Here is a 16,226-nt window from a genome sequence, read left to right on the forward strand (position 1 = left end):
CACGACAGGCATCATAGGGGTAAGGCGAGCATGTATGTGCATGTGCACGTCTCGCTGCAGGTGGGCACTGCTCAGCCCTTGCAGCACCATCCCTGCTCCATGTGAGGACGTGGGGTGGGACACGGGGGGGACCTGGCCCGTACAGACCAGTACAGGCCAGTACAGACCAGTACAGGCCTGCACAGGTAGTGGTGCTGGGCTGGATGTGCTCCACTGCTGGGGCTGGACAGGGCCTCTTGCTGCAAGAGGCAGAGGCTGACCTGCTGGGGTTCCCGAGGGACGACACTGTCCCCTGGGGGTGTGGGGATGTGGCCCAACCTGCCACAGCAGACCGAAGGGAACTCGATTTTCTCCATGAGGGAGTTTTCCCGAGATGGAGATCTCAGTTCGGTTTTATAACCAGGCAGACATCAATAACCTGCATCTCACTACAGAAAGGATTTTTCTTCTCTTTTAGAATGCTCTCTATATTTTTATCCAAGGGCTAAAGTAGACAGAAGGGAAACACTGAAAACAGGAAGAGAGAGAGAAGGCAATTCTGGAAAAATGCTCTCAGAGATTTCCCCAAGCACAAATCCACTTTTCTTCTGTCCTTCTGCTTTCACACCCGGTCACCTGACTCCGTCTCTCTTTGTTGTATTTCACCAGAAATAAAAGCTGTCACAGTATTTCCCCTCCCAGTGCCACTGGTTACGGGGTCTCAGATCTCGGCAGGTGGATGAAACGGCGGCTCTGTTAGATGCACACGAAAACCGAAGGTGTAAAATAGCACAGCGTCGTGCCGACACCGGAGCGGTGTCCTTCCAAAAGGTCACTTTCCAGAAGGAGCGAGCGGTCCCAGTACTGCCATGTTGAAAACTGCACAGTGATCAGTTTTGGGGAGCCAGCAAAGCTGCCTGCGAGCTGCCTTCGTGGGAAAGAGGATGGGTAAAAAGCTCCTGCTCCAAAAACTGTGTCAGATCAGCTTGGCTGAACTGCGTTTGCAAGTGTTGATATCCTTTACTCTAATCCCTGTCTTGGGGGCAAAGTCAAATCTTTCCTCCCTGGCTTTGATCTCAGCTCCTCTCACTGCGTTTCCAGAGCTGGGAAATGGGAGCAAAGGTAGGGAGGGATGCTGACTCGGGGAGCTGGGGTAATCTCTGTTTTCTTCTGGGCTTGTGCCCTGCAGTGCTGCACCACTTTCCTGCTTGCATTGGTTTCTGCATCAATTAAATGCTTTTATGCAAGAAACGCAATGGGGAAAATAGTGATTTATTTTGATCAGTATGAAGACGCAGGACCTTTCTTTTGCTGGAAATGGTGTCAATCTACCAGTAACACAATGCAATTTACCCACCTTGGCTCATTCCATTTTCTCTTTTAAAATTTCCTCAGGCTCTGATTTCACTTGAGGATTTTTCTAAACAACAAATCGTATATAAAGGCTAAAAACTTGACAGTAAAAGATGAAATACTAACTGACAGGTCTGTAATTCTGGCCAAAACATCATTGCAGCCGCAGTAGTCACAGAAGGAGCTATGGACAAGGTGCCATAAACCTCTACGGCCAACACTGGAATCGACCCTGCTCCCACTGGAGTCCAGGGGAATTTTGCCCTTTGTTTCAGCAAAGGATCCCAGGCAGCCCGAATCTCTTCTTTTTGCATGTGATGCATTTCTGAAATATGAACAGTCCCCTTTCCTAACCACAGCATTTGAATCTGTGGTTCTACAGTTACTGAACAGACAAAAAGTGATGTATGGGCAGCTGGCGGGGCAGGGAGGAACAGGGCTGTTTCTCTGTCCACCAGGAGATGGCAGTGAGTATGCTATGTTTTTTCCTCTATTTCACTTGTACATAGTCCCTGAAAAATAACGGGTCCTTTGAGGACAACTGAGCTATAATGCTTTCATTTCTGTTTAATTTTCCTTTTCCATCACTCATATTTATATCCTCCCCACAACTCCTTCTTCTGCATAATGCCTCCTTCACCCAACAGCTACCATTTACCTTCTCGATGCGCTTGGCTAACCCCTATAGATCGGCATAAAACGGCGTCACAGAAGCTGAACAGTAACATTTGGGGAAGGGAAAGCAGTGCATGTGACTCGTGTGGAAGCTGGCAGCCGCTGGTGCAGGCTGCTGCGTGGGGACGAGGGCGCAGGCTCGAGCCGGGTGATTTTCTGCCCATTCCTTCTTCAAAGAGAAATATGCCCTAGTTGCAAAATCGAGCTGACGTTTAGTGTCTAGATTTCATCCTTGACGTTCTCTGCTGGCCAGAAGACGTCAGGAGACACATTTCCTTGTCTATATGAACCTCATGTGCCTTTGGGCCATATTAACTCATCGTGCTGCAAAGCTCCTCTGAAGGACTCTGACATTTTCTGCCGTAATGCCTTCCATCAGTGGGCTTCCCAAAAGGGTACATTAACATATGAAGCCCCATAGATTTTGGGGGGGCAGAGGAAGACAATTGCTCAGAAAGGGACAGTTTACCAGACTCTGATTGCTGGCTGTGAAGTCTGCTAGCAACATTCAAGGAGCAAAGTCCTTATTTCTCCCTTCCCTCACCATTTTCCAGTGGACCCTGAGGAGTGTGGTGCCTTTGGCACTTGGAAGTGACAGGTGCAGATGGGGCTGTTCCATGAATTGCAAATATCCAGAGGTTCAAATGCCACAGCTGAAAAGGTTCGCTTTTCTGTTTGTTTATTTATTTATTTATTTATTTATTTATTTATTTATTTATTTTTGGTGGTGCCATAAATAAAGTGTCTTTATGTCCCCATTTCACATCATGCACTGAGAACTTTCTCAGGGACACCTGAAATGCCCCAGTTTTTCATTGCTCCTATCAAAACATTTTTCTAAATAATTACAGAGCGTTAAAAATGGATTGCTGTACCCAGGGGAATTTGCTCTTTGTTTGCCAGGAACAAATAGGCCAAGAGAATGAGTGTTCAGCATCACGAGTGGTGTTTGAAGGAAAGAGCAAAGTCAAAAGCATGTCGGCACCACCAGAGATGCTCTGTTTTCAAAGTGAATTTTTATTACACATTGTCAAGGTTGCATGAGAAATTCCCACATGTAATGCTCCTTGGCTAGGAGCAAGGAGTAATCTCCTCCTGTGGGAGTGATGCACGTGATGTTGTTGACCCAGAGGAATTTTTATATATATATATATAGATTTTTTTTTTTTGAAGTGACCTCTTCATAACTATTTCTTTGCTTCTTAAGATGTTGCTTCCAAACTGGCACTGGGTTTTGATTACAGCTGTCACCTTCATAGTGGTTTGCACTTCATTAGCATTACCGTGCCTCCTCTTGAGAATCCCCAGGCCCTGAGCAAACACAAACCTAGAAATGCTAAAAGCATCCTGCTGCCATCAGTACCTCTGCAAATTGCTTTTCACTTTTAGAGCATCCTTTCTGAGTTATGAGTGCCTGAAAAATCTATTACTGTAGCAGTGATGCTGGGTGGCAATAAGAGGGGAAGTAGGCTCAGCACGTCTGGTTTTCCTTAGAAGTTGGCCTAAAACCACTTGCACCCCACCCCCAGCTACTCTCCTTTCACCCCCAGGAGAGGTCCAGGATGCACTGATTCCCTTCATGGCTGGCAGGCCAGTGCACATCCCATGGGGGATGCCATCCTGCAGCCCTCCACCCATACTTGTACTTCTTTTATTAATTCCTTCTGGGTGCCTGATATTCATGTTAAGGGGCTTCTGACACCTCCTTGCACGCATTAATCAATAGGTAGCATGTATGTGTACACATACTGGGGCTCCAGGGACAAGTGCTTTTTACTGTTTCCATCCCTCTCTCCCTGTTAATCTCTCTGGTTGTTTGTTCCTTCCACTTGCTGTGTCTTGCCTTAAATTAAACCATAAGCCCTTCATCACAGGAGATGCCTTTTATTGTGGGTTGTTGGGAGGGGTTTTGCAGAGAATCCAGAGCGTCAGGCAGGGCTCTCCAGGCACCACTGAAATAATAATGAAGTAGTTTCACCAAGGTGGGACCAGAGAGGACTGTCGGCTAGGCTGGAATTCTTCTTGTCCCTGAAAATTGCCTAGGTAATAAGATAGCTGCTTTAAAATTGCTTGGGGTATCCCACAGGATTCTGTTTTGACTCTGATTTCCATTTCCAGCACATGTTCTGCCATTTGGCCAGCACGATCCACCCGTGCGAGCTAATTTAAGGTTGCTAAACAGATGACACAGAACATACATCTTTTATATTTGATCTCTGCACTGGTAAGTTCTCTGACTGATGGTTAATCTTAACTTATAATAGGATTTGCCCACACTCTCCCAAGAGCGGGATATTGGTCTGCAACAAAACGGCAGCCTTGGGTGGAAGCGCACCGGGGGAAATGTAGCACAGTTAATTCGTGTGCTTTGGCTTCTTGTCCTCTGGAATGATACTGGGCTTTCTAGCTAACATGGGTTTAATGTTGGTGTTAATTGCACATTTTGGAAGGTTTGACCAAGTTTGTAATAGTGCAATACCATGCTACTGTGAATTTGAGCACTGTTGCCATTTTCTTGTGCAGGTCAGCAAGTAACTCCTGATCTGTTAGACACGAGCCAGACAGTAGCAGCCGGACACTGAGGTGTGTGTCCCTTCCCACCTCTCCTCCCTATCTGAAATCCTCCCTATTTTGGTCAAAGGGTAGGGTGCCAGGGGTGGTCAGGTTTAGGTACTAACTTGTTGTCGTGGCAGTTCTCTGGGGTTGAACGCCTGTTGTACATTAACTAACCTGTACTAGGGAAGAAAGGTCACATATGCAACGTCAAAAAACACACAATCCACACACACAAAACCACCAAGTCATCTGGGCTACGTGTTTGAGACCTGGGCTGACCCACTTTTCTATTGAACTGTATTTCTGTACCAGACAGGGTTGCCCCACAGGGAGAAAATCTTTGTACAAATGACCATAGAATCAGAATATCCCGAGTTGGAAGGGACCCACAAGGATCATCGAGTCCGACTCCTGGCTATACACAGGACCACCCAAAAATCAGACCATGTGTCTGAGAGCGTTATCCAAACTTTTCTTGAGCTCCAGCAGGCTCGGTGCCTTGACCACTGCCCTGGGGAGCCTGTCCCAGTGCCCGACCACCCTCTGGGTGCAGAACCTTTCCCTAACCCCCAGCCTGACCCTCCCCTGTCCCAGCTCCATGCCGTTCCCTCGGGTCCTGTCGCTGTTCCCAGAGAGCAGAGCTCAGCGCCTGCCCCTCCGCTCCCCTCGTGAGGGAGCTGCAGGCCGCCATGAGGCCTTCCCTCAGCCTGCTCTGCTCTGGGCCTCTGGCAAGGGACCTCAGTCCTTTCCTCATACGTCTTCCCCTCCAGACCCTTCACCATCTTTGTAGTTCTCCTTTGGACACTCTCTAATAGTTTTATGTCCTTCTTATGTTGTGGTGCCCAAAACCGCACACAGTAAAGATGTCATTGTAGCCCATGCGGGATATTTATTAGCGAGGACCACTTCACAGGGCCTGGATCCCACTGTCATCTGGTCCTTTGCGAATATACTGTCAAGGCAGTTAATCGCAGATTTAGTGTTGTGCCTTTTTTGTTTGGTTTGGTTTAGTGTGACATTCAGGATTCCTTTACAGGCAACTGTGCAGAGCAGGGAAATCTATGTGAAATGCTTCCTACTGGAGTCACCATCTGGCCAATATTCATCTTGTTTAGTGAAATACCAAGATATCCATAGAACGCAGGTGTTAATGCAGATCATAAGGCACAAGTGACCGCAGTAATAAACCAACATGCAATGAAATGTAATTAACGCACCTGGTGCTTGGGTTTGAAAAGAATTTCAGTGCCTTTTTATTTTCCCTGCACACTGATGTGCATTTTAATAGTTGGAACTTCAATCATCACTTCCAACCAACCCTTTAATCATATTAATTCCCTTAAAAAGTGAACTATAATGTTTGCTAGTAAATAGTATTTCATAATTTAAGCAGGAGAGGGGAAAAAATGGAAGCACACATGAAACTGTATGCTGCTTAGTTGCATTTTTGTGGCATGAAAAAGACTATTGTCCTGTTTCTGCTGATCTGGTTCTACCACTGGCAAAGGTTTGTTTTCAGTCGTGTAATCCTTGCTGGTAGGATCCAAGTGCTTTCGAACCAGCTGGAACAAGTGAAAAGATACGAGGCAAAAAATAAATGATTAAGCTTTCTATCACTGGATTTCACAGTGTGTTTTTCATCTCACCTCTGACCTGCACAAGTCAGGAATGCATATTTGTAAGGTTAATACCCCCAGGATGACATTAGTTCCAAGCAGACCCCAAAGAAACCCACATGGAAACATACTGGTAGGTTCTTTTTGTGTGTTTACGGGTTCCAGAGAATCACATTTTCTTTTCAGATGTCCATTTACAGCGAGATCTCACCCGATCTCGTTAGTCAGCTGACAAATCACAAGCAGACAGGGCATGTGTGGGGGAAAGGGAGAGGTCACCAAGTCAAAGCCAAGGGTCACGGGTAATTTTTATGTTTGGATGGGTATTTCTCCAGGGTGGTCTTAAGGGTGTGAGGACCATAAATCTACACGGGCAGACTTGCAGGGACAGTCCCGTCAAGTGACTCCCAACCATGTGCTAACTATTTAATAGGGATTCAGAGAGCGGTTAGCTCCCTAGAGAGATGTCTGCTACTGACACTGCTATTGCTCAATCCCTTTCCCCCACCTCGATGCGGGTGCAGATTACAACGTGCTTTGCCACTAGCAGTTGGTGCTAAGCCACTGTAAATGAGCTGCTGACAAACCAGGGCCATGGGCAGCAGCCTCTTGGTGGCACCAGGCGAGGGCCAACCACTGCTGGCCAGGCACGGAGGGTCTACTTGACCACCTGAACACCTTTGTGGATGCTGGCTATGTTTTTCTCCTTCGGCAGCTGAGCATCCCTGTAAAGCAGACTTTGCCTCCCTGTCATCAAGGACTGGATGCTGAGGGTCACTGCTGAGTGACAAAATGCACCAAAGCTCTGAGGCTGCATCAGGGACCTCTGCAGTGTCCCTGTCTTCCATCAGACAAAGGAAACCAGGAGAAATGTGGTCCTTACTGGTGCACGCTACTGCTTTTTATTCTGTTCAGACACAGAAAAAGAAATTAAGAAGCACTTGCTGACCCCAGCTTCTCTTTGCAATGTTGCTGTGTTGGCAAGCCCTGGGACGAGAGAAGCCAAGGTGGGCAGGGCTGAGCTGTGTCGTTCTTGATGGGCAGCCTCTGCAACCTCCTATCCCCAATGGCTGACTGGTGATATGTTGCCAATACTTCTGCAATGCTTCTGCCAGTGCTTCTGCACCAGCAGCACCATGACTGCAGTTAACGTGTGCACATGGGTATGGGTGAGCAGTGGGGTGGGACTATGAGGTGTGACAATGAATGAGACCTTCCATCAGGCTGATGGGGACTGCAAAAAGGCTGACACGGATGTCCTCTCCTGTCTTCATCTGTCCCAGTATCCGTGCAATTCCTTCAATGACCTGGATTGCTTTTTTTAGGAAAAAAAATCCTTCAGGGTGCTCTATCCAGTGTTCACACGGGGCCACCCTTGATGTTCCTCAGGTAACTGACTTTGTTCTTACATGAGTGTCCCCACGGTAAGATAGCAGCAGCAAAGATGCTTACGACCCTCAAAGCAAACCCTCACTAAGAGGACCGAGAGCTGTGAGCAGTACCAGCAGGTTACCAGGTGGGCTGCACATCAATGGCTGTGGGCTTGCTGTGTGCTCCTTCGCACTGCAGACTTTACATGGTCAGCCACGTCCTTAAACAATGATGATGAAATTTCCACTTCTTGACTGAAGCCAGCTCTTGAACCCAGGTCCACAGAGGTGAAAGGCTAATGTATTAAGCTGTCTACTTCAATTAATCTCTAAACCCTGGACAGATTTACAAACTATTGGAAGAATTTAGATCGTATCTGATTTACGAGACACCCTTTTTTAGTTCAGATCGCCTTTGCAGATGGCCACCATACAGAGCAATAAGGATAATTACTATACAGATTTATTGTCAGGGTGGAAATTTTCATTTTCAAAATAATGCACAGCTGTCTATCCCGAACTGGCTACAATATGCAAATACAGTAGTTAACCTGTCCCCCACCAATTATTATATCTCAGGATAAGGAAGGCCTAAATATCAGGAGCTGGGTTATGGCATCAGTTCCATCAAAATCACCTGTCAGACTTAATTTTTCTGCACTTAGTGTCTGCCCCCAGAGCTGCAGTGCTGGCTCACAGATGCCACAGGGGCACGGATCCATTTTCAGCCATGGTCAGGGCAAGCATTTGAGATGCTAAACCGTGAGATCACTTTATTTCTTACATGCTTCAGAGAGGAAACTATGTTTCTTGAAGGCAGGATTGACAAATGGAGGCAAAGAAATCCTTTGACCAATGCAGCAATCCAAACAATTTATTGAAAACAGTACCGAAATGCAGGAGTGTAATTATGACCTACAGTATAAACAGCATCTCCCTGCCCTGGGCACGATTTCCATTCTTCTGAAGACTTTTGCAGTGAATTCTTGGGGAGAAGGTCACGAGGATGCATGGAGGATGCATTGTCATTAGCTATGGGAATAGGCAGTCCAATATATTCAGAAGGGGACTTTCTGTGTTAATTTGAAAGGAAACCTGGCACCTCAGGTACACTGAGATGTTTGTAATTACCTCTTAGTGCCTTAAAGAGCCTCCTGGTGTCTTGAGAAGCCCCTGGATATCCACTTCTGCCAGGAAGGGGCTGGGAGGAGGCAGAGTATAACAATCAGTCTGGCCTGAAAGTCCATGAATAGTCACAGTAGTATGGCCACAGACACTGAGGACAAGACCAGGGGAACTTTTCTTTTCTAGGGTAAGTAGTCAACCCACTCAGCTAAGAGGAAGAGCTGGGTTGTAGGCTGCAGGCTGGCACCCCGGTCAATAAAGTGAACCTGTGAGCTCCATGTGACCCTATGAAGAACGCCATTTCCCAATAAAAGCCTCAGTCTCCAAAAGTTTTTGCTGCTACAAAGCTGTTCGCTGCACCGTCAGGGTATGTGAATGACGCCTAGCACTCATGATGCATGGTGATATTTCAAGCTCAGTATCAAAGTGTCCCACTCAGAGGCAGCAATTTTCAATGGCTTCCTACCTGAGTGTATTTGAAACATCAGCACAGAAGTGAAGGGTCTTCAGGTTTGCTGTGCACCACCATGGAGGAGCCCAGGACCAAAATACGCAGGATGGACTTCACTCACTGTTGGCTTTGCATTGGCTCAGTCACTGTTGTTGAACAAGCTCTCTGTTCATTTAAAAACTGTGATGACTAGAACGGTCTTCCATCCGTCACAGTCTGAAAGACAAAGAATATCTCCCATTCCTTTTTATTTTTTATTTTTCTCAGCAGACCCAGACCTTTACACAGAAATATCGCGTTGTAGGTACTTAGGGGGGTTGGAGGAGGGAGGGTGAGGAGCGGGAAGGAGAAATTACCAGTATCCTGGCATCATCAATTGATGTCAGCTCTGCTCTGGGAATAGCGTGTATCTGTTAATTGCTGCTGCAGCTCCAGCAGATGGTGCGTAAGACATTGTATTTAATGGAGCCCCTCAAAAAGAGTGACATCTGTTTGTTTAATTTCTTGGCAAGAGAACGGCAGATTTAAAAAACAAACAAACCAAATTGGACATTTAGATATGGACGTCTCCCCAACAGATTATAAATGTTTTAAGATAAATAGGTCAAATGAAGGAAAATATTAATTGACACATTTGAGAATTAAGCCAAACTCTTAGATATCAGCTTTTTTAAAGATTAGATTTTCAACATAAGGCAACGAAACTCCTTAAAGAGGCTTTTAGATAAAATGTTGACACTATCCTTTTGACTATGAATTTGTCTAAGTGTTTGTAGGGCTGTTACAAACACTAATTCAGAAACTGATTCAGAAACTAATTCATTCTGCCTGTCTCTCTCACACACCCTGAGGTTAAAATATGATCTCCGCGTACTAGGCACTTTATTTTAATCACGTGCATCTCCTACATTTAAAATCAGCTGCAGAAAACAAGGCAGAAAGCATCCTCAGCCCCTCCGTTTAACAACTGGGACAAGCAACTCAGAGGATCCTGCCGTGGCTCCAACGTTAACACAACTCCCCGTATTCCTGGAAATTCATTGCAGCAGAAATTAAAGCAGGAGAGTACGCCACGGATCCATCCGTAGCAGTGTATGATATCGCCTCGAACAATGGCCAAGCCTGCTTGCTTTGCACAAGAAGGTAAATGAACTCCTGATCTGCCCTGTGTTTGCAGGGCTGTGCCAGGAGGAACCCTTCCTCACCCCCCTTGGTGAGCGCACAGCCATGAGGCTGGACACCCCCGCAAAATACCTCCTCCTCATGTACGTTTTTGGGAAATATCCTGCCTCATTTGCCAGGCTTTAGGCACGCTTTGTGTTTTCCCCCTATCAAAGCAGCGTTAACATAGGATGCTCAAGCTGAGAAACAGAGCACGTGGCCTCTCTGCTTCCAGCTCCTCATCCAAAAAAGCGCTGCTGCTCGCTGTTTCCGACAAACTAACTCCCGTGTCCATTGCCACAGGCGAGGCAGAGCCCGTCCGTGCGTGCCAGGAAGTTTTTCCCTTGGACTTTTTGTGGATTGCAGCTGCAGCGAGGCCGCGTCTGCTGGGCCCGCGCACTGGCAGGAGGCACCGGGAGCTGCGGGCAGCGGCCCAGGGCCCACAGCTGCCGACGTGGCTGCGCTGCTCGAGGGTGTCCACGCTGGTGGTTTTTGCTGATGGCTGGAAGTTGGCCAAAGCTGTGATTTTTTCTGTTTTTTTTCAGGGGCTGATTTTATGGCAGGCGATGGCGGTACACGTGTTGTCAACCCAGCATCAGGCGTACGCAGATCTGTGTAGCACAGACGGCTGGCTCAGGTAGATGGAGGCAAGAAGGAGAATGTCTTTTCCCCTTACTTTTCACAGAGGAATAGGGAGAATAGTTTGCTACAGCTATTTCAGGGTGCGGCTTTGCCTTTCCCCTTGCCAAGCCAGCTTCACAACATGTCCGCAGAGGGGAGTGTTGGGCACATAGCCCTCGTGATGCCCTCAGGGCCAGGCTGTAGGGAAAAATTGCCTACTTTTGTTGATCAGATGGTCTGGTCTGACCTAAAACACCCTGCGTTTTACGAGCCTTCAGTCCTGCAAGCACCTGTTGGCTTCCACTGGAAGTCATCCAGGCGAAAGAGCCCCGTGAAAAGGATTTGGTGTCACCACGCAGCTCTGTAGGGCCGGAGGAGGAAGGAGCGCGCTCACCCAGGGTTTCCTTGAGCAGGAAGAGTGCGGCACAATGCGGGCACTGTGTCACCCTGAGCCCGTGTGCTGTCACCTACCCAGCACAACGTCCCCACCCCGCCTGTCCCGGTGAGCCCCGGTACCTGTCCGCTCTGTGTGGCATGCACAAGAACGAGGAAGTAAAAGGGAAATAGTAGCACCATAAACCAACTGTTAATGCTCCAGCCGGCTGATTGCGCTATCTAGGGAGTCGTATATCTAAATATAGTCATAGGCTGTGTTCTAGCCAACATCTTTATGGCTCTTTATTGAGGATGCCCCATATATAGCTCACTTTTTTTTTTTTTTTAACCATTTGAGGCATAGCTTTGCAGAAATTACAGCTGTTAAAAAAGGGTTGAGCTGATGACCTAGTGATACACCTTTGTAACATTCACTCAGTTAGGATGGTGCAAAACTTTTGCCTGTTTCCCTGCCTGTGAATAGAGAATAGTAACAAGCAGATAATAGCAACATACATTTTTTCACACACCCAGAGCCAAAAACAAGAGCTACCCACTCTTACTGTTACTGTTCTGGCACCTTTTATTTTCATACTGATAGAAGCCCAAGACTGTTAAAGATACATGATAGTGTTCTTATTTCAGAAGTGTTTTTTTTCTGATTAAAATTTTAATCAGGTAACAGAAGATTAAATGCCTATGTAATAGGAAATTGTGTAATGTCTTTTTTTGCTTGCTTACTTTGAATAGAATCTGTATAAAATCATTCTTTTTCTTTTTTTTTTTTTTTAAAAAAAAAAGGATTTGGGTTGGACGCTCTGCTAGGCAGACTCTTCCTCACACACTGAGTCAATACTTGGTTTCACAAAGGAGGTCAGGAACATCTTGATCAAACCGAGCCACTCCTTGGACGAGAAAAGCACCCTGTAGTGAATGAGGACATATGGAACAGACCCAATTCCACTGAAACTAAAATAAGAATAAAAAGGGCTCAGAAGAGATAATTTGAATGTCTTTCATGGCTCTCATGGCATATCGCATGACTGGCCTATAAGAGGCTAGACTGGAAAGATCTACCACTCTACGCACCTTGCAAAATGAAAAGAAAACACAACACAAACCACCTCTATAACGTTCTTAATTAAAAGATAAGGAAATGTTCCTCCTAAATGCTCCAACCTTTCATTTATATATAACTTTTCTGCCAAGGAGCCAAAGGAAGCAGATGCGGACTGCTGTTGTCTTTGCTCGTCCAGCGAGGCTGTGCCAGAGCGAGGCAGGGGACCCAGGTCTCTGCTGAAAGCTTCACCCATGCAGCAGGACAGGCTGCACACACGCTCCTACAGCAGCTTGCCTGCTGCCCGTGAGTGCCATCTTCCCTGCTGGTTATTTCCATGACTGCAGGGAAATGTTAAATCCTGCATATTCTCCCCTTACCCTTTATTTTACACAGTTCTTCTGCGTGGAGAACACAGCCATTGGAAAGTCTGGATTTCAAAACTGTAAGGTTACCAGATAATATGCAAGCACACAGGCTGGGATAGCAAATGATACATCAAAAGCCCCAAGAAGCAAAAGTCCCATTCGGAGTGAGGAAGGCATCTGTGGTGGCATCAGCACCAGCTTCAGCTCCCTGCAGCTAAACCTGGAGGCAGTGGAGGGACTGAAATGCACCCACATGCAGCTTTAGGGACATAAAAAAGGGAGGCTGCCAAGTCTACGTGAAGGCATCTTTCTGCAGCCCTCCCTCCTCCTCCAAATTATCTTTTATAAACTAGGTTAGCTTAGAAAATATCAACAGTGCATATTTAAAGAGAGACTGTCAGTCACTTCGTCTCCTTTCTGCAGCGCTTCTTTCCAGCATGACTGATTAATCGTGCAATTTAAGCACGGGTTCTCACAGACGAATACTTAGTGGAGTGCAAATGACAAAATTTCAAGTACCAAATACAACCTGTGCATCACCACGGAGATGTGAACATACAGGCAATTTCGCCTGACAAACTGTCTAAGATCTGCATTTTCCCATTCGGGCTTCCTTCTATCATCTTCCTTCAGTAGGGCCCCGCTCCCTCGTTTAGGGGATGTTCCTCTTCCAGTGGTTTCAGTGAGGCTTCTGCTCTCACTGGTATGAGGCACCATCCCTTTCTGCTTTTTTATTATTTTTTTATTATTTTTTATTTTACCTATCCTTCATTGTTTCATTAAAAAGGAAAACCAACCCCCCAAACCTTCCAGTGTTTCTGAGGACATGTTTAATATGTTAATGTCACTTCTCAGGGGTTTTTCTTTTTATAGGCTAGGTATTTTTAATATTACATTTTTTCTTAAGGGAAAAGGATCATACAAACAATATTACTGTAGTTTATATATGTATATATCTTTTTTTCTTATCTAAACTATTGATTTTCTCCAAACCAACTTGATGCTTTTCCATCGTGGGTTGATATTAATGGTGGCAATAGCTTCTTCTTTTTGTTTCCCCCACAGATTATTTTCTCCCCTGCCTCCTCACTTACTTTTTGGAGAGCTCCACACAGAAGAACCACAACACGGCGAGTGGCAGCACAGCAGCAAAGCACAGCATCACGTTTTTCCCAGTGGAGTGACAGGCTGAGCCCCAACGGAGCAAGCTGCTGGGCATGGGGACTGGCAGCCTGCATCCTGGAGCAGCATCACCTGGGATTTCTTCAAAGGAAAGCAGTCTGCCTCCTAACACAGTCAGCTACATCTACACCTCAGCCACAGTGACTTTGGGATCTGTGGCTGCAGCGTGGGGACTGTAGCAAAGAAATTGCAGGCACAGGGAAGTCTCCGAGTGTCTGACATGATCACTGGCCTGTGGCACCTGCAACAGCAGAGAAAAATTGTTGAAATGTCGTGTAGTTCCTGACACCAAAGTGTGTCTGTGCTCTGGGGAATGCCAATAGGAATTTAGAGAGGGGATCAAAGTGGGTGTTTGGCCAGAGGCACGAAAGGAGAGTTGTGTAAATGATAATAATAACTTCCATGGGGATTTGTGAACCTGTCCACCCAGCTCTCAAACTCACTGAAATCAGTACTTTCACAGCTCTTTGTCACTTCTGGAGTCCAACTCTTTGAGCTGTTCTGACCCATTTTGTCAGACAGCAAAAAACCCCAACCAACCAAAAAAAAACCCACCAAGCCCACGATTTTGAGTAGTTTGTCAGCACTTTGTATAAGCATTACTGATAAGGGGTTCAGCAGTTGCTAGCTTCTCAATCCTTTTATGAAATATGTTTTTATTGCACTTGAAATAAAGAGGAGTTGGTATACAAAAATCAAAGTACTGCACGCCTCAAAAGATAACAGAAGTTTATTACACTATAAAGGCTTTCAGCATATGTGAATGCTTATTTTATCTGAAGACATTAGCATAGTTATTAGTCATTCTAAATGATTAAATTTCCCTCTCATCCACCTAATCTGCATTATAAATGAATATACCAAAGAGCAATGCACTTTGCTGATAAAGCACTGGCTTGGCAGACAGGAGACAGGGATTTTTTCTAGTGCTGATTTTGACATCTCAAGTTGGCCCAGGCTGGTTACTTTGCTACAAAGTGCCTCAGCATCTCAGACTAACCAATAATGTTGACTTGTCTTACCAAATGCATCAATATCCAATCAATATCCAATCAATATCAACACGCAATGAATATTCATCAATACCTTATCAATATTTTTATCTATTTTATAGTCTTTCAGTAGCATCTTCCAAGTTTTAAAAGGTTTTCAGAGGAAACCCTACTAAAAATGTTTTAAGAAGGGGATATTCTCAAGCTGTGGATACCGATGTGCTTTGGTATCCATGGAGTAACAGTAATTTGTAGCAGCTTAAAAGCTGCCACTCTCAAACTTGTGGTATTAGCATGCGTTTTTAATTTTTAATTAATTAGTTAATTATTTTTCTGAGCGAAGTAGGGTGGAGACCCCACTTGCAGCAGTGGGAGCTCCTGTGACTTAGGATGTTATCTCCTCCCCCTGGCTGTCTGTCCATCTGTTTCTTCTTCAGTGGTAATGGCTAGGAAGAAAACAGCTCATAGAATGTTTAAAAAGAAATGGAATAAAATTTAGTTTTGTAATGTTCATAGTCTGTTAGGTTATGATCTTGAACAAAGATCACGTTGTCTTCATCAGTCCTCTCCTTCCTGTCTTGTAAGCACCGTGCCATGCCGCTGTGGTGTCCTGTGGGAGCCTGGAGGGGAGCGTGGCTGCACAAAGGTAATGTGACTGGCCTTTTTTCATAGGAGCCTGGTGGTCTCCAGATCTTCCTCTACTCCTCAGGGAGTCCATAAGCCTTTGTCACAAACCAGCCATGATGGATAAGGTGTAGTCCGGTGTTCCCATGGCTCCTTGAGCAGAAGGCTGGGAGCTCTTCATGAGTAGAACTACCCACTAATGAAAGGGTTAAGCCTTCTTTATTGTATTTTTATTTTTTATTGAGCTTCATAAAGTTGAGTCTTGATTTCTTTTGCATGCTACCTGTTGCTTAGTACTGCACAGGATTCATTTTTGATAAAGACAAACCAAAACTGGGTCCCTATGTACAGGAGCAACCAAAGCTTTTCTTGTCATTAACAGACCTTGATATGAAGGATTAAAAAAGGACTACAGCAGCTTGCTTAAATAGGGTGGGGTTGATAGCAACACATAGTTGAATTTGCCTGGGGGTCAGCGGCATAGAAAATGAAAAAAAAAATAATCCTGTCAGGGCGATTGTGTAAGAATCACCTCTGATTTAGTCATATTTACATGAAGCTCGGATCCAGTGAAGTAATGCTCCAGGACTTCTTTAGGCGTTGAACAGAGATTTGTGTTTTACTGAGATAAAGCAGGATGTCATCTGTGAAAAGAGCAATTTATGTCCTTTGTCATGGATTGTGATGCCTTGAATCTCTGGAGACTTTCTGATAGCTATTG

General features: G+C 45.6%; 1 long non-coding RNA gene across 2 annotated transcripts; it reads left to right on the forward strand.

Annotated features, from left to right (window-relative positions):
* Positions 1-193: 193 nt before the first annotated feature.
* On the forward strand, positions 194-15,210 carry LOC310899676. Of its 2 annotated transcripts, XR_014584480.1 has the most exons (7): positions 194-927; positions 2,562-2,668; positions 4,126-4,231; positions 4,531-4,590; positions 10,046-10,268; positions 10,832-10,923; positions 13,773-15,210. It is a non-coding gene; the product is annotated as an uncharacterized lncRNA (long non-coding RNA). The 2 variants fall into 2 exon arrangements; XR_014584481.1 differs by lacking the exon at positions 4,531-4,590.
* The last annotated feature ends 1,016 nt before the right edge of the window (positions 15,211-16,226 follow it).

This window comes from Anser anser (genome assembly GCF_964211835.1).
Source record: "Anser anser genome assembly, chromosome: 4".
Lineage (NCBI taxonomy): Eukaryota > Metazoa > Chordata > Aves > Anseriformes > Anatidae > Anser > Anser anser.